This window comes from Pan paniscus, chromosome 18 (assembly GCF_029289425.2).
Source record: "Pan paniscus chromosome 18, NHGRI_mPanPan1-v2.0_pri, whole genome shotgun sequence".
Lineage (NCBI taxonomy): Eukaryota > Metazoa > Chordata > Mammalia > Primates > Hominidae > Pan > Pan paniscus.
In genome coordinates this window covers 33,517,904-33,542,108 of record NC_073267.2, presented here as the reverse complement: position 1 = coordinate 33,542,108, position 24,205 = coordinate 33,517,904, and the positions used below count along the sequence as shown (strand labels likewise).

Genomic DNA, 24,205 nt, shown 5'->3' with positions numbered 1-24,205 from the left:
AGGATCCAGTTGCATTTGGGAAATTTGAGGCTCTACTTACAAGTGTTACTGCTGGTTCGCCGCGCACAGGAACGCTGAGAACACCATCACCCTGGCCTCATCGAACGACTCCAGAGAGGGGCCCACATCTGCTCAACTCAGAAGGAGAAAGCTGAGGTCTTCCAAGTGTTCCTCCCCAACATCTTAGGTCTGTTCCCACTGACTCCAATCTGAAGAGGGTGATGTTCCCTGCTGTCTGTTCTCACTTTGATCAGGACCACTGTGGACTGGCGTGTACCCACCTCTTTTTGTAGAAACTCATCCCAATCCCTGAGCCTAATGGTTAAAGTTCAACCCATGCCTTTCCCAATGGGGTGGGTCCACAGGGACTAGTGGCCTCTGCTGGGGACAGGCCGCTCAGGTCACTGGGCTTTGATCTGGCAAACAGGAGCACAAGTCTGCCAGGGAGCTACAAAAACTTTATGGTGGGGCTGCGTGAGCACCAGGGGATTACGCGGGGGGTGGGGGCAAGTGGATGGGAGCAGAGTCCCTGTTTCTTTCATGGGGTTGACCCTGTGGTTTGGGGCTCCGGGACACTCAGTACCAGGCACAAAGCCACGGTGTGCGTGTGAGGAGGGACTGACAGGCAGGCTCAGAAGTACAGGAATGGGACTGGCCAAAGCGCTGCTGGGTAGACAGGCTGGGGGAGCAGGGAGCTTCTGTCCACCCACCAGGGCTCCTGAAGTCACAGAGTCCTTGCTTGCCTCAAAATAGGTGCGATTTGATTCATTCATCCTCCCCGGAAGCAAGATGCCCTGTGGCTTGGGACACTTCCAGGTCATGCCGGCTGTCTTGGCATAAACATTAACGGGACCACCTTTCTTTCTTTCTTTTCTTTTCTTTTTTTTTTAGGCAGAGTTTCACTTCTGTTGCCTGGGCTAGAGTGCAATGGCGTGATCTCAGCTCACTGCAACCTCTGCCTCCCAGGTTCAAGCAATTCTCCTGCCTCAGCCTCCTGAGTAGCTGGGATTACAGGTGCCCACCACCATGCCCAGCTTCGCCGTGCAAGAGCCTGGGGCCGTGGGGGGCGGGGCGGCCTGCTATCGGCCCCGCCCCGCCGACAGGACCCGCCTCTCTCCCCAGGCCCGGCGGGGCCGACCCCGCCTCTCGCTCCCAGCTTGCCGTGCTACAGTGGCGGCGCGGCGGGCGGAGCCGGGAGGCGGGGAAGCAGTGGCCTTGTGAGCATGAGGAGCTGCCGCCACCGCCTGCTCCTCGTCGTCCTCGTCCTCCGGGGCCCCGGCGTCGTGGGCCGCGCACGGCCCTGGAAGAGACGTCGCCTCGCCTTCATCCGCCTCTCTCACCGCGCCGCTCCCGCCTCCTCGTCCTGCGCTGCGGGCTCAGGCGGAACCCGGAACGGCCGTCCTCTTACCCCGCCTTCTGCCGCCGCCGCCTCCTCCTCCTCCTCCTTCTCGGCTTCCTCTTCAGCCCCGGGCCGGAGCGGGGTGTCGGCGGCGGCCGGTTCGGGCGGCGACTCGCGCTTCTCTGGGCGGCGGCGCTTGGCCATGTCGTGTCGGGGAAGGTAATGAGCCGCAGAGCCCCGGGGTCTCGGCTGAGCAGCGGCGGCGGCGGCGGCACCAACTATCCGCGGAGCTGGAATACTGGCAACCCAGGTGGGTGACCGGCCCGGGACCCCGCCCCGACCTCCCGGGCTCCGCCTCGGGCGGGCCGAGGCCTAGGGCCGCGGGGCTGGGAGGCGCGGCCTAGGCCCTCCACCCACCGGAGCCGGGCGCGGCTTCCTGGGTCTCCTCCGCCCCGGCTGGGGGAGGAAGGCCGCGGGGAGGCGAGGCCTAAGTGCCTCTCCCCTCCCTGCTTGTTCAGCCCGGGGCTGAAGCCGAGACCCGGGGCTCCCGGCGGTGGCACTGGCCTAGGGTCCGGACCAGGAGGTGAGAAAGAGGCGGGGGTGGGGGGGCATTCCACTTACCGCCTCCCCCTGACCCCGAGTTGGGAGATCCTGAGAGTCCAGGACCCTCCCTGTTACTCATTCACTTTCTCAGTTCCCCAGTCTTTCAGCCGCCACGTGAGAGCTCTTCTAACCTCTGTTCCTTTCTGTGACCCCCACGTGTTAATATTGAAAAAACCAAAACAAAACTCCGGCTAAGGCATTGCTCTGACTTTAGGCAGAACATTCATTAGTGGAGCATGAGATGAGATTGTGTGACTGTTGATGGGATCGACCCACTCTGGTCTTGGGCGATGGAAGTTTTCCCTAAGTGCAAGGCCGGTTACTCTGGTGAATCGTAATTCATACCTGGACACTTGAGTGAACTCTTTGGGCACCCACTTAGAAGTCTAGAGAATTTCCTCTTTTATGGAGGATTTGATCTCAGACCGTTTTGGGGCTTAGTTAGATTTGAATATATTAGGAACATTAACTTTTTAAATAAATGTAATTTCCTGTCTTTTTGAGCAATGGGGGGAGGGCAGCTGTGCCTAATTTAGGATTGATTTATTCTAACCTCTCTTACTAAATAAATGCTTGTATCCAGAGTCTGTTTGGAATTTAACCCAATGCTTAGAACTCCTTAAATATACAGAAATATATTTTAGGGGCAATTGATTCATGGAACTCTCCTGCTTTGGAGCACAACTGTATTATAATTGTCCGGAAACTGGCCAGATAATGTAGAACGCACAAGTTGTTGAGAAGCCCTTTTGTTTCCTGATAGTTACATGTAATTCCAGCAGTATTTGGAAATAATTTGCTAAGATGTTAGAATGTAACGTTTGAAGACTCATTAGAAAAATCAATAAAATTATCTTTGGCTAATGGGTAGTACACATCTTAGTCTGTTTAATATGCCTTTCCAAAAAAAACTGTCTGTTGAGAATTGGTGTATATAACTAGATGACTTTAATAATTAGTGCCTGAGTCTAGAATTGAGATGTTTAGTCGTAAAAAAAAATATTGTTCGATAAACAGCGTTGACTTGTCTTGTACCACTTAAGAGTTTGTGAGTGCTTTAAATAAAATTAGTTAAGTATTTTTCTTCCTATGATTGACATGCTTAGTTTTGCCTTTTTATTGAAATGTGTGAAATTTGATTATCTGGCATCTAACAAATCAGGTGGTAAATGAATGACAATGGATTTTCTATTATTTTTCAGTATTGTGATCAGTATAAGTATATAAGAGAATTTAGTAACCTTTTAGAAGAATAAAGTGCCTTCCCAAATAGTCCTACAGCTTTTGTAAAGTGTAAATTGTAGTTTGTAGTTATAAATACATAGAGAAGAGTCGCAGCCACGTGCTAGGGCCAGCTGACTTCATTGCTGACAGGTATGAAGCCAAATGGCTTATGTAGTTATGGAATATGTACATGAGCTATTAATAAATATTATCCATGTTGTTTCTTTCAAGTGCTTTATTTCTTGGCTCTGGGGAGGGGCGATGGGGGAAGGGAGGAGCTTACAAGAAAGCTTGCAAGGTTTCTTTGAAGCTGTGCTTTTTGTAGGAAAGTTTCAGGATGTAACGCCTTGGTAGACGATACTGTGATACATTTGGTTACAGGGAGTAACAGTTTGTTAGGATGTTGGAAAGATTTGATTTTCTCCTGTTGTAGAGGGAACAGGGAAGTGTGGACATACCCCATAGCATAACTTGATTTGTTGCTAAGATTGTCATAGCTGATTTGTTAGTCAATAAAAATACCTGGGGTGTTTGCCAAGTCATAAATTTTTATTAGTTAAATTTGAGGTGATTCTGTCCCTTATTCAGAAAGATGACAGACTCCAGGTAACTGACGGAATGGATCTTGATCTTGCTTCTTACTTAAATGAAGGTTTAGAACATGTTCAGATGCAGGCACATTTATTATGGTTCATCTGAATAATTTTGGTGAAAATTTTTTTGCCTCTTATGTACCATTTTGTCCCTGGTGTTTTGGTTCTGTTTTCCTTGATGTAGGCTTTTTTTTTTTTTTTTTTTTTTTTGTCTTCCTGAGATGGAGTCTTGCTCTGTCTCCCAGGCTGGAGTGCAGTGGTGTAATCTCGACTCACTGCAGCCTCTGCCTCCCGGTTACAGGGAAAAATTCTCCTGCCTCAGCCTCCTGAGTAGCTGGGATTACAGGCGTCCAGCTAATTTTTGTATTTTTAGTAGAGACGGGATTCCACCATGTTGGCCGGCCTGTTCTTGGACTCCTGACTCAGGTGATCCGCCTGCTTTGGCCTCCCAAAGTGCTGGGATTACAGGTGTAAGTCACCGCACTCAGCCGATTTAGGCTTTTGAAAAAGCAATACTTGTTGATTTCTTTTAGTGTTAGTTTGCCAGTTGGTGTGGAAAATGACTGTTGAGTCAATTTTGACCACACATGATACTTCACACATACTGACAGGAAGTGTTCCAGGTGGCTGAATACGTGAATGTCATATGGCAAGAGAGCAAACCCCTGTTCCATAGAAGCATACCTCCAACAGTAAGCATTTATATGGCTCTGGCTTATAGTCTTCCTTTTCATTCACTGTGCTCTCAGTCAACTCTTCTGTCAATTTTTTTGAGACAGGGTCTTGCTGTGTCACCCAGGCTGGAGTGCAGCGGCACAGATACTTGGCTTACTGCAGTCTCGACCTCCCAGGCTCAAGCCTCCTGCCTCAGCATCCACAAGTAGCTGGGGCTACAGGCACTTGCCAACAGCCTGGCTCATTTTTGTATTTTTTGTAGAGATGGGGTTTTCACCACGTTGCCCAGGCTGGTCTTGAACCCCTGAACTCAAGCAATCTGCCCACCTTCAGCCTCCCAAAGTGTTGAGATTACAGGTGTGAGCCACCGCACCCGACATTTAAGAATGGTCAATAGGCTGGGGGCAGTGGCTCACGCCTGTAATCCCAGCACTTTGGGAGGCTGAGGTGGGTGGATCACCTGAGGTCAGGAGTTCAAGACCAGCCTGGCCAACCGACATGGTGAAACCCCATCTCTACTAAAAAATAAATAAATAAATAAATTAGCGGGATGTGGTGGTGCATGCCTGTAATCCCAGTTACTCGGGAGGCTGAGGCAGGAGAATCACTTGAACCTGAGAGGCGGAGGTTGTAGTGAGCGACATCACACCACTGCACTCCAGCCTGAGCAACAGAGCAAGACTCCTTTTCAAAAAAAAAAAAATTAAAAATTAAAAAAAGAATGGTTAAACAAATGAGTGGTCTTAGGTCAGTTGTATTATTTGAAATCTGTGGGTTCCTCAAGCGTAAAGTTGAGAAGGTTTTGGGAACCACTGGATGTCTCTGGGTTTTTTCATATGAAGAAACAGGGGTGGTGGCTTCTTAGAACAAAGGGATATCTGACCTATGGAGGTTGCCCTCTTTACTCCTCTTCCCTAAAAAAATGACCTATCATTGCCAATAGCTAAAGTCTGTCATTTTTTCCACCTTAGTTTGGAAGATAATCTTCTAGTATCAATCAAGACAGAGATCAGAATGATGTGTTTTAAAATTAAATGTGTAATTCATAATTGTACATTTTAATGTTCTAAAGTGACATTGATTAATTTGACATTGGAGTCAAATAGATTGATTAATTCAACAAAGAAGAGAAGGCATTCAACTCAACAGAAAACAAGTAGATTTTACTTCTCCACTCGGGGTGTTAGGACGTTAATTATGTACTTGGTCTTACTTGTTTAGTAGTAGATCTATATTGAGTGTCTTACTGTGCCCAAACTTAGGATCTTTCTATATTTCTAAAAGGATGAAACTGTATAATAAAAACACCTTCCAATTTTGGTAGATTGTAGACAGATCAGAGTATTCAAAAGTACACACATCTTCTCTATTGTGAAAGACCAAAAAATGGAAATGTGTTGTGAAATTAGAAAAGCTGTATACTAGTATGTCTGATGTTGTGAGAAGCTGGATTTTTGAAACCAGAGTTGTCTATTCAGCCTGCTATCAGTCTGTAGTAAGTTTGATGTCCATAGGTACATAATATAGGGAAATACATAAAGGATAAAATTAAGTGAAGTTACATATTTTATACATATTAGGTGGGTGCAAAAGTAATTGCGGTTTTGGCAAAAACCGCAGTTACTTCACACCAGTCTAATTTTAAATGGAACTAGAGTCAAATAGAATTTAGCGATTGCCAGTTCTGTTCCACAGATTTCAAAGTACACTAAGGAAAATTTCAGCAAATTGTGTATGGCTGTTTTACTTGGAGGAGAGTAAAACAGCCATAAGAAACTAAAAAATAAAAATTAAAACTAAAGGAATGTTTGTTTTTATGTTTTTCTTTTCTTTTCTTTCCTCTTTTTTGAGATATGCTCTTGCTCTGTTGCCCAGGCTGGAGTGCAGTGGTGCAATCACTGCTCACTGCAGCCTTGACTTCCTGGGCTCTGGGAATCCTCCTGCCTTAGCCTCCTGTGTAGCTGGGACCACAGGTGCATACCACCACACCTGACTAATTTATTTATTTTTCCTCTCTCTCTCTCTCTTTTTTTTTTTTTTTTGAGACAGAGTTTTACTTTGTCGCCCAGGCTGGAGTATAGTGGCACAATCTCAGCTCACTTGCAACCTGCACCTCCTGGTTCAAGTGATTCTCCTGTCTCAGCCTCCCAAGTAGCTGGGAATACAGGTGCATGCCACTATGCCCGGCTAATTTTTGTGTTTTTAGTGGAGATGGGATTTCACCATGTTGGCCAGGCTGGTCTTGAACTGCTGACCTCAGGTGATCCACCCGCTTCGGCCTTCCAAAGTGCTGGGATTCCAGGCGTGAGCCACCACGCCTGGCCGCCTCTCTCTTTTTCTGAAACAGAGTCTCACTTCATTGCCCAGGTTGGAGTGCAGTGGAACCATCTCAGCTCACTGCAGCCTCCACCTCCCAGGCTCAATAAGTCCTCCTACCTCACCCTCCCAATAGCTGGGACCACAGGTGCATGTCACCACCCCCAGCTACTTTATTTTTTTTTGTTTTCTGTAGAGACGGGGTTTTGCCATGCTGCCTGGGCTGGTCTTGAATACCTAGGCTCAAGTGATCCTTCCTCCTTGGCCTCCCAAAGAGCCAGGATTACAGGTGTGACCCACCATGCTTGGCACGCTAATTTTTTATTTTTATTTTTTTGTAGAGATGGGGCCTCCCCATGTTGCCCATGCTGGTGTCAAACTCCTACTCCATTATGAAATAAGTCATTCCTTATGAAACACTTAGTAATTGTATCTTTAAGTTGAACCTTCCCCTCACTCCAACTTTTTTTTTTTTTTTTGAGACGGAGTTTTACTCTTGTTGTCCAGGCTGGAGTGCAATGGTGCAATCTCGGCTCACTGCATCCTCCGCCTCCCAGGTACAAGCTGTTTTCCTGTCTCAGCCTCCCAAGTAGATCAGATTACAGGCATGTGCCACCACACCTGGCTAATTTTTTTATATTTAGTAGAGACGGGGTTTCACTGTGTTAGGCTGGTCGTGAACTCCTGACCTCAGGTGATCCACCTGCCTCGGCCTCCTAAAGTGCTGGGATTACAGGTGTGTGCCACTGCACCCCGCCTTTTTTTTAAAGACATAGTTTCACTCTGTCTCCCAGGCTGGAGTGCAGTGGCACGATCTTGGCTCAGTACAACCTCCACCTCCTGGGTTCAAGTGATTCATGTGCCTCTGCCTCCCGAGTAGCTGGGACTACAGGCGCGTGTCACCAAGCCCGGCTAATTTTTGTATTAGAGACAGGGTTTCGCCATGTTGGCCAGGCTGGTCTCGAACTCCTGACCTCAAGTTCCCACCTTGGCTTCTCAAAGTGCTGGGATTACAGGAGTGAGACACCGTGCCTGGACCCCCCAACCCATTTTGTTTTGATTCCTTTATAAATTAGTGTAATGGAAGGTTTTTTTTGTTTGTTTTTTATAACAGGTAATGAAATACTCTAATTCAGTAAATATTGATGGTTCTAGGGAGATTGTGTGTGTGTGTGTGTGTGTATGTATATATATATAAATTTTTTTTTTTTTTTTTGAGATGGAGTGTCGCTCTGTCGCCCAGGCTAGAGTGCAGTGGTGCAATCTCGGCTCACTGCCAGCTCCACCTCCTGGGTTCACGCCATTCTCCTGCCTCAGCCTCCCGAGTAGCTGGGATTGCAGGTGCCCGCCACCACGCCTGGCTAATTTTTTGTATTTTTAGTAGAGATGGGGTTTCACCGTATTAGCCAGGATGGTCTTGATCTCCTGACCTCGTGATCCGCCCGCCTCGGCCTCCCAAAGTGCTGGGATTACAGGCATGAGCCACCGCACCCGGTCACAAATTTTTTTTTTTTTGAGATGGGGTCTCACTTTGTTGCCCAGGCTGAAATGCACTGGTGCAATCTTGGCTCACTGCAACCTCGGCCTCCTGGGTTCAAGCGATTCTCCTGCCTCAGCCTCCCGAGTAGCTGGGATTACAGGCATGTGCCCACTACTCCTGGGTAATTTTTGTATTTTTAGTAGAGACGGGGTTTCACCATGTCGACCAGGCTGGTCTCGAACTTCTGACCTCAAGTGATCTGCCTGTCTTGGCCTCCCAAAGTGCTGGGATTACAGGCACAAGCTACTGCACTGGGCCATGGCCAGGATTTTTATGACTTGTAAAACCACTGTCTTCAAGGAGGCTATAAGTTATTATGGGAGAAAAGTAAAGGGCTTTGTAAAGGGGAGAGCATGTGGATTTTGTGATGTAATTCTCAGTATACCTTCCTTCCTTTCTTTCTTTTTTTTTGAGACAGTCTTGCTCTGTCACTTAGGCTGGAGTGCAGTGGCATGATTGACAGGGTTTCGCCAGGTTGGCCAGGCTGGTCTTAAACTCCTAACCTCAGGTGATCTGCCCGCCTTGACCTCCCAAAGTGCTGGGGTTACAGGCCAACATGGTGAAACCCCGTCTCTACTAAAAATACAAAAATTAGCTGGACCCAGCTACTTGGGAGGCTGAGGCAGGAGAATCGCTTGAACCCAGGAGGTGGAGGTTGCAGTGAGCCAAGATCATGCCATTGCACTCCAATTTGGGTGACAGAGTGAGACTGTCTCAAAAACAAAAACAAAAACAAAAACCTGGAGGGTTAGAGGAGGGAAATGGGGTGATGGAATTGGTCTGTACAATTTTCACTGTGAATTTGGGGGAGAATCCCCCCCAAAATAGAAGAAAATTAGGATAAGGCCAGGTGCAAATTGTCAGTGTGTAGAGGAATTGAGTACTTATGAGGAGTAATACAAATAAGAGGTGAAGCTGAAGCACTGGGTTGGGAACCCTATTGTAGACCTTTAATCATAGTTCAGGTGTCTTTTTGTTTGTTTGTTTTTGGAGACAGAGTTTTTGCTCTTGTTGCCCAGGCTGGAGCACAATGGTGCCATTTTGGCTCCCTGCAACCTCCGCCTCCCGGGTTCAAGCAGTTCTCCTTCCTCAGCCTCCCAAGTAGCTCTAGGGATTACAGGCACGCACCACCACACCTGGCTAATTTTTTGTATTTACTAGAGACGGGGTTTCACCATGTTGGTCAGGCTTGTCTTGAACTCATGACCTCAGGTGATCCACCCATCTCGGCCTCCCAAAGTGCTGGGATTACAGGCATGAGCCACCACCCTGGCCCAGTTTAAGTGTATTTGGAGTGACTTTAGGGAATCATTGAAATTTTACCTGCTGGAAAGTGGCACAATTTAGGAAGATTAAATCTAGTTGCTTCTTGAAAAAGTGTGTGGGCTGGCCGTGGTGGCTCATGCCTGTAATCCCAGCAGTTTGGGAGGCTGAGGTGGGTGGATCTCCTGAGGTCGGGAGTTCGAGACTAGCCTGACCAACATGGAGAAACCCCGTGTCTACTAAAAATACAAAAATTAGCCGGGCGTGGTGGCATATGCCTGTAATCCCAGCTACTTGGGAGGCTGAGGCAGGAGAATCACTTGAATCCAGGAGACGGAGGTTGTGGTGAGCCGAGATCGGGCCATTGCACTCCAGCCTGGGCAGCAGGAGCGAAACTCTGTCTCAAAAAATAAATTAATTAATTAAGGTAAAAGTGTTCAGCTCAATATGTGAGAATTTCCATAAGCAAAAGCCCCTCATTTGTTATCTGGTGTTGATTGAGGATGATTACTAAAGTGATACCTTTTATCTGCTCAATCTTCATGTTAGACACATGTATGGAATGTCATTTAAGTGTCATATAAAATGGAGTGTGGTCCATGGTGTCTTTTGGGAACATTGAATTGTTAAATTCTTTAGGATTTTCTGCCTTTGTTACCTGGCTCTTGTTCCTTATCCTATCACCTAAAACAAATCCCTGAGGCTCCTTTCATTGGACCACCCTTAATGATTTAGAGGAGCTGTTGTTTGTTAATCTTTTCACATTGTCATCATTTTGGTTACCTGTCTTTGACTATCTTGAAGCTTTTCAGAGCCCATTTTATTTTTGGAACTATAAAATGAAACATACTTCCCCTTGTGTAGAGGCCTAACAGTAAAGAGTACAGAAATTTTGTGGTTTCATATGTATAGGAAATGCTCCCTTATTCTGAGTTTTTGTTTTTTGTTTTTTTTTAATGTAGAGTATAACTTACTAAATTCTTGTGGAGTTCGCTCATGCAGAGATACTTGGTTTTATAATGTTATTCTTTTCCATCTTGTATTAATCGAGTGTACTTTTCCTCTTTAAATTGAATTCGTTTTTGAATTCTATTGTGGTGCTTCTTTGAGATAAAATTTATGTATGTATAGGTGGTGGTGTTTTTTCTTTTTTTCTTTTGAGATGAATTCTCGCTCTTATCCCCCAGACTGGAGTGCAATGGTGCGATCACGGCTCACCGCAACCTCCGCCTCCCGGGTTCAAGTGATTCTCCTGCTTCAGCGCCCCAAGTAGCTGTGATTACAGATGCCTGCCACCACGCCTGGCTAGTTTTTGTACTTTTAGTAGAGATGGGGTTTCACCATGTTGGCCAGGCTGGTCTGGAACTCCTGACCTCAGGTGACCCATCCGCCTCGGCCTCCCAAAGTGCTGGGATTACAGGCGTGAGCCACCATGCCCGGCCTGTATAGGTCTTAAATTCAGTAAATTTTGACAAATGTATACACCTGTGTAACCATGACCTCAGTCAAGGTACAGATATGCAGTGACTTTTTCCCTATCACACCCATTCCTGCCACTTTTTTTCATATCCTTACCACTATGTGGAATTTTTATGTGTGCCATCTCCAGTAAAATACAACCTGCATATGTGCATGGATCTGGTAAAATTGTTACTTTTGCTATCCCCTTCTTTCCTACTAAGTGCATCAATAAATAGCATCCACTCTATATTTGTGTCTTTCCTCAAGTAAATTCATGAAAATGAGATCCTGCAAGTTTGTGTTTTTATATTAAGTGTTAACTCCAGAGATTGCAACACTGTTCTTGTAGGATGTTTTTTTGGGGAAAGCATTCCTCTTATGGCAGCCCTGTTGGCCTGAGGCAGGGCTTAAACAAACTGATTGAGCAGGCTCAAAAGGACAGTATCGTAATGGACTGGAGTGGCCAGATCTTTCTACAGAAGAAAGAATACGGTAATTTGGCCACGCGCAGTGGCTCATACCTGTAATCTCAGCACTTTGGGAGGCCAAGGTGGGCGGATCATGAGGTCAAGGGATCAAGACCATCCTGGCCAACATGGTGAAACCCCATCTCGACTAAAAAATATACAAAAATTAGCTGGGCATGGTGGCATACGCCTGTAGTCCCAGCTATTCAGGAGGCTGAGGCAGGAGAATTGCTTGAACTTGGGAGGCGGAGGTTGCAGTGAGTGGAGATGATGCCGTTGCACTCCAGCCTGGGCAACAAGAGGAAAAAAACCTCCCTCTCAGAAAAAAAAAAAAAAAAAAAAGGAATATGGTAACTTAAGATTCATATGTTTTATCCATCTTGAAAAATACCTTGTGCACATATTTAAAGTCTTTTTACACATTGATTTATCTTGAGTCTATTGTATCTGTCTACATTATTTAAGCAATGTAATCACTAAAAATTTAAGCACTGGGTTGAGCCTTCTGGCATCCCATTAGAATGCCTGGGGAAACACACTTCTTGCCAATTGCATGCCTGCTGATTGGGGAATGAAACGCAAATATTCCAGAATCAACAGATTTCTTTATTTTATTTTATTTGTCACCCAGGCTGGAGTGCAGTGGTGAGATCTTGGCTCACTGCAAACTCTGCCGCCCGGGTTCAAGTGATTCTCCTACCTCAGCCTCCTGAGTAGCTGGGATTACAGGCGACTGCCACCACGCCTGGCTAATTTTTGTAGTTTTTAGTAGAAATGGGGTTTCTCCATCTTGGCCAGGCTGGTCTTGAACTCCTGACCTTAGGTGAGGAGGAAATGCCATTTTGTAAATCCCAAAGTGCTGGGATAACAGGTGTGAGCTACCATACCTGGCCTAGAATCAACAGATTTCTGAACATACTGAATTACTTCTTTCATATTAATTTTCAGACCTTTTCAAAAAAGGATTTGGATACCCTGTTGATATTCATATTCATATTATTATGTTGGTATTCATATAATATGTGTAGGACTTTATAGTCATTTAAAAACCTGTTATAGACTTTTTTGTTTATTATTTAAAACTTTTTTCAGAGGGACTTGTTGCTTTTTTTTTTTTTTTTGAGATGGAGTTTTGTTCTTGTTGCCCAGGCTGGAGTGCAAGGGCACGATCTAGGCTCACGCAACCTCTACCTCCTGGGTTCAAGTGATTCTCCTGCCTTGGCCTCCTGAGTAGCTGGGATTACAGGCATGTGCCACTTGCCTGGCTAATTTTTTGTATTTTTAGTAGAGACAGGGTTTCACCCTGTTAGCCAGGATGTTCTTCATCTTCAGACCTCAGGTGATCCCCCCTGCCTTGGCTTCCCAAAGTGCTGGGATTACAGGTGTAAGCCACCTCGCCCAGCCTCAGAGGGATTTCTGGTACCAGAATTATAGATTGTTTTTGTTACCGAACTTCCTAAGTTATGCTCGTTCTTTGTTTATTAAGGGGAGACACTAGATTTTTTTTTATCATCCTTTTTATCATCATAGAGAACTTTAGTAGTCTACAAGAATATTGTTAGAGGCTTAGCAGTGGCCTCACTGCACATACATGTATATGTCTTTGGGAACCTACAGGTTTTTAAGAAGTCGTTAAACTTAATATTTACTAGATATTTGTTTTTGGATGGCATCTAATATATTCATAGCCCAGAAAAAAGGCGCCACTAATGAATATGTCTTGGATTACATAGTGACATATATTAGCTTTTCGTCCACATTTGATAACATTGCTAATATTTTCTTTTTTTTTTTTTACTGAAGCTCTTTGAATTTAAAGTTTTCTCTCATTTAAATTTATTAATTGAAAACATACCTTTACTCTGTTCCCTTTAGCATTTCAACCTGATGTTAAAAGATGTGTATGTGTGATATGTGTGTTTGAAATTTTAACTTTCATCTTGGAGTATTTAATTCTCTGAAGCAGTGCATGACTCTTGCTCTTCAGCCTCTTGAGAGTGTCCCTGGTTTATATTCCTGATGATACAAACCCTGGAATTTCTTGTCTGAAGTGTTAACACTTTATTTCCAGGTCCTAATTTGATTTGAATAGTGGAAGTTCAGATTCAATGCATTAATGACAGATTCTATGTTGACTTCTTCAGATTTGCCAGACAGAAAAATCTACTTATGTGAGGAAATCATTAGGCTTTTTGACTATCCTCTTTGTATAATGAGACTCTTTTCTCATTAGATGAGTAAAAAGATCCAGAGATGATCACCAGTATCCCCCAGAATTCATATATATTTAATTGAAAAGAAAGCAAATCCTGGGATTCTTTCCTAAAAAGGTTGATTACATTTCTTGCCTGTCTGTACGTTCTTTGTATAAACGTGAAGAAAAATAAAAATATAGGTTTTCCAGCACTGGGACTATGAAATTTGAGATTTAACATTTATTCATTAGTCAGATTTAAAGGAATCTACCTTAAGTCATAGTTTATATTGTTTTTGAAGGACCTGAGTAAGGATTCTATTAAAAATGATTAATTCTGTCATTTGAAATATTGATAGGATTTTAATATGTTCCTTTTTTGAAAATACTAAAATTATAAATTACACTTAATAGCAAATAGGTCGTAAGTATGTGGTAATCAATTTATTGACTAAAAATTTTGTAAAAAATGCCTTTTATTTAAAGTGGCCTATCGTATAGTTACTATAATGCTAGTGCTCTCTACATTTTCATTGTAATCTTACTGAAGAAGTAAAAATTAATCATTATTGTTCTCCCCACTCTAATATTAATTCAGAAATCATAATTGTACACATAGGGTACAACGTAATGTTTATATATATGTGTGTAATGTAGTATGATTAAATCATGCTAATTAGCATACTATCGCCTTACTTTGCTTACTTATATTTTGTGGTGAGGCATTTGAAATTTACTCTTAATTGTTTGAAATACATTATTATTATTGCTATTGTTATCTCTGTCTTCTCTTTGCAAATAAATACATCATTATTTACTATGGCCACCCTGTTGTGCAAAGATTTCAAAAACTCTTCTCCTATGTGAAATTTGTTCCCTTTTCTTTTTCAAAAAAAAAAAAAAATCCACCTGCTGTCTTAGCATAAAAATAGAACCAGTGTGTTTTAGATTTCTCTCTAAGTGTCTTTATTTTTAAGAATGTATTTTTTTTTTTTTTTTTTTTTGAGATGGCGTCTTGCTCTGTTGCCCAGGCTGGAGTGCAGTTGGCACCATCTTGGCTCACTGCAATCTCCACCTCCCGGGTTCAAGCGATTCTCCTGCCTCAGCCTCCCATGTAGCTGGGATTACAGGTGCATGCCACCACGCCTGGCTAATTTTTGTATTTTTAGTAGAGACGGGTTTCACCGTGTTGACCAGGCTGGTCTCAAACTCCTGACCTCAGGTGATACGTCCACCTCAGCCTCCCAAAGTTCTGGGATTACAGATGTGAGCCACCGTGCCCAGCTAGAATGTGTGTATTTTAAAAAGTTGATCCTTCACAGATATTTATTTTAGGAGAGGCTGGTGTCATGAAAAAAGCTATGGACTAAGAATGGGAAGACAAAGATCTTTTGTATTGGCACTACCAGCTGTGTCCCTCTGAGGGGGTAATTTTTGCCTTTTGAAGACGTTGGGAGGGTTAAAGTTCAGGAAATTATTTTTAAAACTGTTTCAGTGAATATTTAGAAAAATATTAGTGGAGACAGAATTAATTGCTCTGCAGTGGAGTGGCTCTCTTTCTACATTTTCTTTTTTTCTTTTTTTTTTTTTTTGAGACGGAGTCTCGCTCTGTCCCCCAGGCTGGAGTGCAATGGTACGATCTCAGCTCACTGCAACCTCCGCCACCCGGGTTCAAGCGATTATCCTGCCTCAGCCTCCTGAGTAGATGGGATTACAGGCATGTGACACCGCACCCAGGTAATTTTTTTTTTTGTATTTTTAGTAGAGGCGGGGTTTCACCTTGTTGGCCAGGCTGGTCTTGAACTCCTGACCTTGTGATCCATTCACCTCTGTCTCCCAAAGTGCTGGGATTACAGGTGTGAGCCACCGTGCCTGCCCTCTTTCTACACTTTCTAGTATACTCCCATTAGGCTGTAAACCTATTTCAAGTTGAACAATAAGAAATTTCAGCATAGCTCTGCATCATCGTTTTTTCTCCATATCTTGTATTCACACCTTAAGAATTTGTTACTAGTTGAAATGATAAGCCAGCAAACATAATCTAATCTTTGTGACTGTTTGCATAGATTGGAGGGCAAGTACAATGTAAATGGAATGTATATAGAGAAAGGTTAGGTTAAAAGGTAGCTTATAACTTGCTTACCTTTTACTACACAGTTGGAATTTAAGAACTGATTCTTATAAGAACACCAGTTGAACGATGAGTTGCTTTTTTCCCTCTGGTGTAGTGTGTATGGGTGTGTATATACATATTTTTATTTTAATTTTTTTTTTAATGGGAGGAGGGAGGATGCCAGAAACATTTAGTTGTACTCTGCCAATGTGATAGTTTTAAGTACTTGAGGGGGTGGAGAAGAACCACACGCATCTTCTAAACAAAGATGGGAAATATCATATCATTATAAGAATGTATATACAGTATTAAGCAATTACAAGATTTTGGGCCAGGCATGGTGGTGCTTTGGGAGACCAAGGCAGGGAGGTGGGTGGATCACTTGAGCCCAGGAGTTGGAGACCAGCCTGGGTAACATAGTGAGACCTCGTTTCTACAAAAAATAAAAAAATTGGCTGGGCATGGTGGCTTACACCTGTAATCCCAGCACTTTGGGAGGCTGAGGCTGTCAGATCACCGAGATCAGGAAGTCGAGACCAGCCTGACCAACCTGGTGAAACTCCGTCTCTACTAAAAATACAAAAATTAGCTGGGCATGGTGGTGCATGCCTGTAATCCCAGCTATTTGGGAGGCTGAGGCAGGAGAATTGCTTGAACCCAGGAGGCAGAGGTTGCAGTGAGCCAAGTTCACACCACTGCACTCCAGCCTGGGCGACAGAGCAAGACTCTGTCTCAAAAAAAAAAAAAAAAAAAAATAGCTGGACATGGTGTCATGAGTTTCTAGTCCCACCTACTTGGGAGGCTGAGGTGGGAGGATTGCTTTAGCCCAGGAGGTCGAGGCTTCTGTGAGCTGTGATTGTGCCACTGTCTCAGAGAAAAAAAAAAAAAGATTCTGGTACTATTTGAAATTGTAGTACTGTAAATCTATAATAAATGATTGCTGTCTCTTAAGGAACTTAGTATCTGGAAACATTGTTTCTTTTTTTCTTGTAAAAGGGAATTATAAAAGTTACTTCTTTTAAATCACTTATGTCAATCTGATTAAAGTGTGTTTAGTATAAAATGTAACAAAAGAAAAAGATAGGGTTTGTATAGACTGTGGGTTTAAAGTGGCTTAAGTGATGATTTTGAAGTTTCCTAGGTGTCTTATACTTAAGGCTAAATACAAAGACCTCAATAAATTTCTGGCTACTGCTGAGCATGGTGGGAGCATCGTTTCCTGTTCTTACTAGTATGTTTCAGCAGCTAGTAAAAGCTGTCTTCATTTAATACATTTTCCTACAGTTAAAATAATAGTGTGATTATCTTGAAAGGCGTCTTCCTTTTTCAGTATTTGATTTGTGAGACCATATCTTCTGGAATTACTTGAGACCTCTAATTAAATTGACTTTTAAAATTTTTTATTTCATTTTCTTTTAGAGTTGGAGGTCTTGCTATGTTGTCTGGACTGGCCTAGGATGATAACGGTTTTTTTCTTTAGAGACACAGTCTGACTGTGTTGCCCAGGCTGGTCTCAAACTCCTGGGCTCAAGTGATCCTCCTGTTTCAGCCTCCTGAGTAGCTGGGATTACAGGTGTGAGCTACTGCAGCCAGCTTGGCCTAGGATTATTTTTATTTTTATTTATTTTATTTTATTTTTTTCCTGTTTTTGAGATGAAGTTTTGCTCTTGTTGCCCAGGCTGGAGTGCAATGGCGCCATCTCGGCTCACCACAACCTCCACCTCCCAGGTTCAAGTGATTCTCCTGCCTCAGCCTCCCGAGTAGCTGGGATTACAGGCATGCACACCACACCTGGCTAATTTTGTAGTTTTAGTAGAGACAGGGTTTCTCCATGTTGGTCAGGCTGATCTTGAACTCTTGACCTCAAGTGATCCACCTGCCTCGGCCTCCTAAAGTGCTGGGATTACAGGTGTGAGCCACCGCGCCTGGCCAGGATTATTTTTAAAGAGAAGATTTAACATATGCAATTGTTAGAAAATCTTATAAACATGTTATTCCCTGGGAATGTGCTTCAACCTGTTGGCTAAAGGAACTTTATCAGAATAACTACAGTTATTATCTGACTATTTTCAGGAGTTGAAAAAAATGGTTGCATACATTTCTTTTTTTTTTTTTTTTTTTTTGAGGCGGAGTCTCTCTGTGTCACCCAGGTTGGAGTGCAGTGGCGCGATCTCAGCTCACTGCATGCTCCACCTCCTGCGCTCACGCCATTCTCCTGCCTCAGCCTCCCGAGTAGCTGGGACTTCAGGTGCCTGCCACCACGCCCGGCTAATTTTTTTGTAGTTTTAGTAGAGACGGGGTTTCACTGTGTTAGCCAGGATGGTCTCGATCTCCTGACCTTGTGATCCTCCTGCCTCGGCCTCCCAAAGTGCTGGGATTACGGGTGTGAGCCACCGCGCTTGGCCCATTCATTTCTTATATTGGTAAACATTACTTCACCTTTACCTTGATTATAAAGTCCCAGTCTACTTTTGAGATTCTTTAGATTTCTGCAGTGTGTAACTCTTTTTTTTTTTTTTGAGACGGAGTCTCGCTCTGTCACCTAGGCTGGTGTGCAGTGGTGCAATGTAACTCTTAGTGATTCTTAATCTTGGTTGGAATGGGCTATGTTTGGCCTTTTTTTTTTTTTTTGGAGACTGAGTCTCACTCTGTTCTCCAGGCCGGAGTGCAGTGGCGAGCTCTCAGCTCACTGCAACCTCCGCCTCTGGGTAAGCGATTCTCCTGCCTCAGCCTCCTGAGTAGCTGGGATTACAGATGTGCACCACCACGCCTGCCTAATTTTTTTGTATTTTTAGTAGAGACTGGGTTTCACCATGTTGGCCAGGCTGATCTCGAACTCCTGAACTCAGGTAATCTGCTTACCTCGGACTCCCAAACAGCTGGGAGTACAGGTGTGATCAACTGTGCCTGGCCTATGTTTGGCATTTAACTGGTGGGGAAGGGATGCATATCTTTGTACATTTTCAGCCTTTTTTGTCCTTCATCTGTTAAAGAGGTCATAAAGTAAGACATTTCCTTTTAATCTTGGCAATTTCCCAGGCCAAAAGATAGGTTTCTAGGGTACTTCCAGGACTTAACTGACAAAAGGGGAAGATAAGCGATGCAATTGAGAGCTGAAGTAGGGTCTCTCTTTTTTTTTTTTTTTTTTTGGAGTCTCGTTCTGTTGCCCAGGTGGGAATGCAGTGGCGTGATCTCGGCTCACTACAACCTCCGGCTCACTACAACCTCCGGCTCACTACAACCTCTGTCTCCCGGGTTCAAATGATTCTCCTGCCTCAGCCTCCTGAGTAGCTGGGACTACAGGCACCACACCGCCAGGCCCGGCTAAGTTTTTGTGTATTTTTAGTAGAGGCAGGGTTTCACCATGTTGGTCAGGCTGGTCTCGAACTCCTGACCTCATGATCCGCCCGCCTTGGCCTCCCAAAGTGCTGGGATTACAGGCGAGAGCAACTGTGCCCGGCAAAGCAGCATCTCTTTTTAAGGTTGTAAGGTAGCTTGGGTTAGAAATAAAGGCAGAGAGCCACTCCATACCTGTAGTTCTAGCTACTGGGGAGGCTAAGACCAGAGGATCTCTTGAGCCCAGGAGTTCAAGGCTGCAGTGAGCTGTAATCACACACTGCACTACAACGTGGGCAACATAGAGTGAGACCTAATTAAAAAATAAATAAATAAATAAATAAATGCAAGGAGAAAGTCATGAGCTTGGTGCATTTAGGTGTACAATTAGTTGGCATAAACAATTTTTTTTTTTTTTGAGATGGAGTTTCTCTCTTGTTGCCCAGGCTGGAGTGCAGTGGCACAGTCTCGGCTCACTGCAACCTCCGCCTCCTGGGTTCAAGTGATTCTCTTGCCTCAGCCTCCCGAGTAGCTGGGATTACAGGTGCCCGCCACCACGCCCAGCTAATTTTTGTATTTTTAATAGATGGGGTTTCACCCTATTGGCCAGGCTGATCTTGAACTCCTGACCTCAGGTGATCCGTCCGCCTCAGCCTCCCAAAGTGCTGGGATTACAGGCGTGAGCCACTATGCCAGCCGAGAATTTTTAAAAAAGGAGTTGCATTCAGCCCACCTCATTCCTCTGCAGGGCACCTGTGTGCAGGGCAAAACTGCTCAACCCTACTCAGCAGCCCTGTGAAAGCTGCTGAAAGGATGAGCAGATTGAGGCCTGAACTGTATCTTGGATTTAGCAGCCTGGAGGTCATAATGGATTTTGCCAAGAGTGATGGGGCAGAAATTGGACCAGTGTGTGTTAAGGAGCTAGAAGAAGTGAAGAAATGGGAGAGGGGAGTCTAGACAACTTTAGTTTGGCTGCAGCAAGTAAAGGCAGATTGTTTGATGGAGGGACATGTGGGATTGATGGAGTTTTTCCTTTTTATATGTTTTTGTATTTTTCAGTGGGATACATTAGAAAGTGTTGCATGTTTATGGGAGGGATTTAGTTCAGTGGGAAAAGTATTTGAAAAGTTACAGTAAGGTGGAAGTAGATGGAATCCTCAGTAAGGTCTAGAATCGGGTGCAGGTATTTTATGGTATCTTCCCCACCCCACTCCGAGATGGAGTTTTGCTCTTATTATTGCCCAGGCTCTGGAGTGCAGTGGTGCAGTCTTGGCTCACTGCAACCTCCACCTCCTGGGTTCAAGCGATTCTCCTGCCTCAGTCTCCCGTGGAGCTGAGATTACAGGTGCGCACCACCACACCCAGCTGATTTTTGTATTTTTAGTAGAGATGAGGTTTCACCATTTTGGCCAGGCTGGTGTCCAACTCCTGACATCAAGTGATCCACCCGCCTTGGCCTCCCAAAGTGCAGGGATTACAGGCGTGAGCCACCGTGCCCAGCTGGTACCTTTTTTTTTGTTGGTGAAGTAGAATGTGTGTATGGGGAGGGGAGGTGGATAGGATATTTTGGAATTTGAAGAGAATGGGAATGTCTGGATAGTGCATGTATAGAATGGGAAGTAAACACTGGAGGACCTGGGAGTGTGGTGCTTATTGATGGATCGTTGGGTTTATCCAGGATTGGGGTTTTGCCAGATGGCTGTGTTAAGGGTATAGGCAAGAGTGTTGTTGAAATGATACACAATGAAATCTAAGCTGGTTAAAGAAGTGAAGAAGGGGCCGGGCACGTTGGCTCACACCTGTAATTCCAGCACTTTGGGAGGCTGAGGCGGGTGGATCCCTTGAGGGGTCAGGAGAACCTGACCACATGAGAAGCTGCCCTTTTCCGGTTCTACTGCTTACCCTCAACTTGGGGTGTCGGCAAATTTCAGAGCTTGCCAAATCTGCATCTTCCTGGCCTGTTTAAAATGAATGTGTCAGCCCCATTCTGGACAGCAGCTGACACCTCCTCTCCCGTGCCAGCCAGGACAGTGTGGTTGGGCGTAACTCAGCCCCGGTTAAAAATGGAAAAAAGTACAAAGACATGTGTTCAAGGCCTGGTGACAGAATTTGAAAATGTGACACCAGCCTGTTAGTAATTTGTTTTCACAGAAACCTGATTCAACACTGAGCAGACAGGTGGGGCCAGGGCCTTGGGATCATCTCTGTGCTTGCCCAGGGACATCTGTATGTCTGGCCCAAAGGGGGGGCCTTGTGCTCTGCAGAGATTGGACATCAAAATTGAGCCATTATAAGCAGACCATCCTGGCCAGGCACGGTGGCTCACTCCTGTAATTCCAACACTTTGGGAGGCCAAGGTTGGTGGATCACCTGAGGTCAGGAGTTCGAGACCAGCCTGGCCAACATGGTGAAACCCCCGTCTCTACTAAAAATACAAAAATTAGCCGGGTGTGGTAGCAGGGGCCTGTAATCTCAGCTACTTGGGAGGCTGAGGCAGGAGAATCTTTTGAACCTGGAGGTGGAGGTTGCAGTGAGCCAGTATTGCACCACTATACTCCAGCCTGGGCAACAAAGTCAGAGTCTGTCTCAAAAAAAAAAAAAAAAAGAAGTGAAGAAGGAGGAGAATACTTGGATTGGGATAAAGTAGAAAGAGTCACTGGATTAAAGTTAACTAAAAAACTCATAAACTTTAGAGTGGTATTGAGAAATTGTAAGGTGAACTGAAAAAGGCTCATGGGATTTTAGAGCCAAGAAGGCCTTGAGTGGCAGTTCCTACCTTAGTAGGAATAGCTTCAGTGGTGTGTTGCAGGTGGAACCCAGATTAAAGTGGGTTAAAAAGTAAATGAAGGCAAGGAAGATAAATTTTTCAACAGGTTTGTCTGTGAAGAGTCCAGGCTATTAGATTGATAGAGGGAGAAAGGCAGTTAAAGGGTTTTTTTGTTTTTTGTTTTTTTTGAGTCAGAGTCTCACACTGTTTCCCGGTCTGGAGTGCAATGGCGCGACCTCGGCTCACTGCAACCTCCGCCTCCGGGGTTCAAGTAGTTCTCCTGCCTCAGCCTCCCAACTAGCTGGGATTACAGGCGCCCACCACCACACCCGGCTAATTTTTTGTATTTTTAGTAGAGACGGGGTTTCACTATGTTGCCCAGGCTGGTCTCAAACTCCTGACCTCATGATCTGCCTGCCTCACCCTCCCAAAGTGCTGGGATTACAGGCGTGAGCCACCGTGCCCGGCCTTATTTTCTTAATTTTTAAATTTATTTTATTACTATTATTATTTTTGAGATGGAGTCTCTCTGCCGCCCAGGCTGGAGTGCAATGGTGCAGTCTCGGCTCACTGCAGCCTCTGCCTCCCGGATTCGAGCAATTCTCCTGCCTCAGCCTCCTGAGTAGCTGGGATTGCAGGCGCCTGCCACCACGCCTGGCTGATATTGGTATTTTTAGTAGAGACGGGGTTTCACTACATTGGCCAGGCTGGTCTTGAACTCCTGACCTCATGATCCACCCACCTTGGCCTCCCAACGTGCTGGGATTACCAGCGTGAGCCACTGCACCCGGCCTTTAGTTTTTTTTTGAGACAGAGTCTTGCTCTGTCACCAGGCTGGAGTGTAGTGGCACGATCTCGGCTCACTGCAAGCTCTGCCTCCCGGGTTCAAATGATTCCCCTGCCTCAGCCTCCCAAGTAGGTGGGACTACAGGTGCGTGCCACCACGCGCAGGTAGTTTTATTTTTTCTATTTTAGTAGAGACGGGGTTTCACCATGTTGGCCAGGGTGGTCTCAATCTCCTGACCTTATGATCTGCCTGTCTTCGCCTCCCAAAGTGCTGGGATTACAGGTGTGAGCCACCGTGCCCGGCCATTTTTTGTTTTTGTTTTTGTTTTTTTTAAAGTAAGACTTTTGAGAGTGCTCATATGTTGATGATGTGATAAGCAGTAGTAAAATGGGAGATTTTGCAACGTACAAAAGAAGCAGGCCGGGTGCAGTGGCTCAAGCCTGTAATCCCAGCACTTTGGGGAGGCCAAGGTGGGCGGATCACGAGGTCAGGAGATCGAGACCATCCTGGCTAACATGGTGAAACCCCGTCTCTACTAAAAATACAAAAAATTAGCCGGGCATGGTGGTGGGCGCCTGTAGTCCCAGCTACTCGGGAGGCTGAGGCAGGAGAATGGCGTGAATCCGGGAGGCAGTGAGTCGAGATCACGCCACTACACTTCAGCCTGGTTGACAGAGTGAGACTACATCTCAAAAAAATAAAAAGACAAGACATACCTTGGAAAATGGGGGGAATAGACAGATCCAGATGATTTCTATGGATAGGAGGTTTATTTGTTCCATTATGCGAAGATGATGGGAAGAAAAGCTGTATGTGGAGATGCAGGTGAATTTGTGGATATTTTAGAAGGAAGATGACAGGCAGCGATGGAGTGTTGAAGAGCTCAAACATTAGACAGTACTGGGTCTGAGTTCTGACTCTGCCTTTTACAAGCTGTGCAACCTTAGGCCAGTTATGAAACGTTAGTTATCAAGTTATAACTAATAGGATTGTGTTGAACACGAAATGACATGATAAACATATGTAAACTGCTTGGATCAGTTGCCCACTAGCTCTTGTTAGGAGCTAAAATGTTAGCTCTTGCTGAGGGTGCTGTCAAATGGCTTCTATTTCTCATGGAGCAGAAATCTATAAGGTCATCCACTGGTAGCGGTGGGAGAAGGAAGAAGGTGCAGAAAGTTTTACAGATGTTTTGGAAAGGAAAGAAACCTGGTGAGGGAAATGTGGGCAGCATCAGAGGCCCACTTGAAGTCAGAGAAAAGGAGCATTGGGGCATGGAGGTGAGGGGGTACTTTCTTCAGCTTTTCTCTGAAGACAATTGTGCATGTGAAACAAGGGTTAAAATCAGATCTATTGCCCTCCTGGATTTATTGGCTTCGTTTGCTCTTTCTGGCTAATTTGATTGGAGTTCTGAAAATAGAGAATATTAGAGGTTCCTTGGAAGGAAAATAAGCAACACTGAAGCCAAATCTTTATCATGTTTGCTAGAAATGTTATTAAAAAACAATATTTATGGCCGGGTGCAGT

At 44.8% G+C, this 24,205-nt stretch overlaps 1 pseudogene; it reads left to right on the top strand.

Moving 5' to 3' along the window:
• Positions 1-651: 651 nt before the first annotated feature.
• The window catches only part of LOC117976220 (serine/threonine-protein kinase SMG1-like), a 49,518-nt pseudogene continuing 25,964 nt past the window's right edge, over positions 652-24,205 (top strand).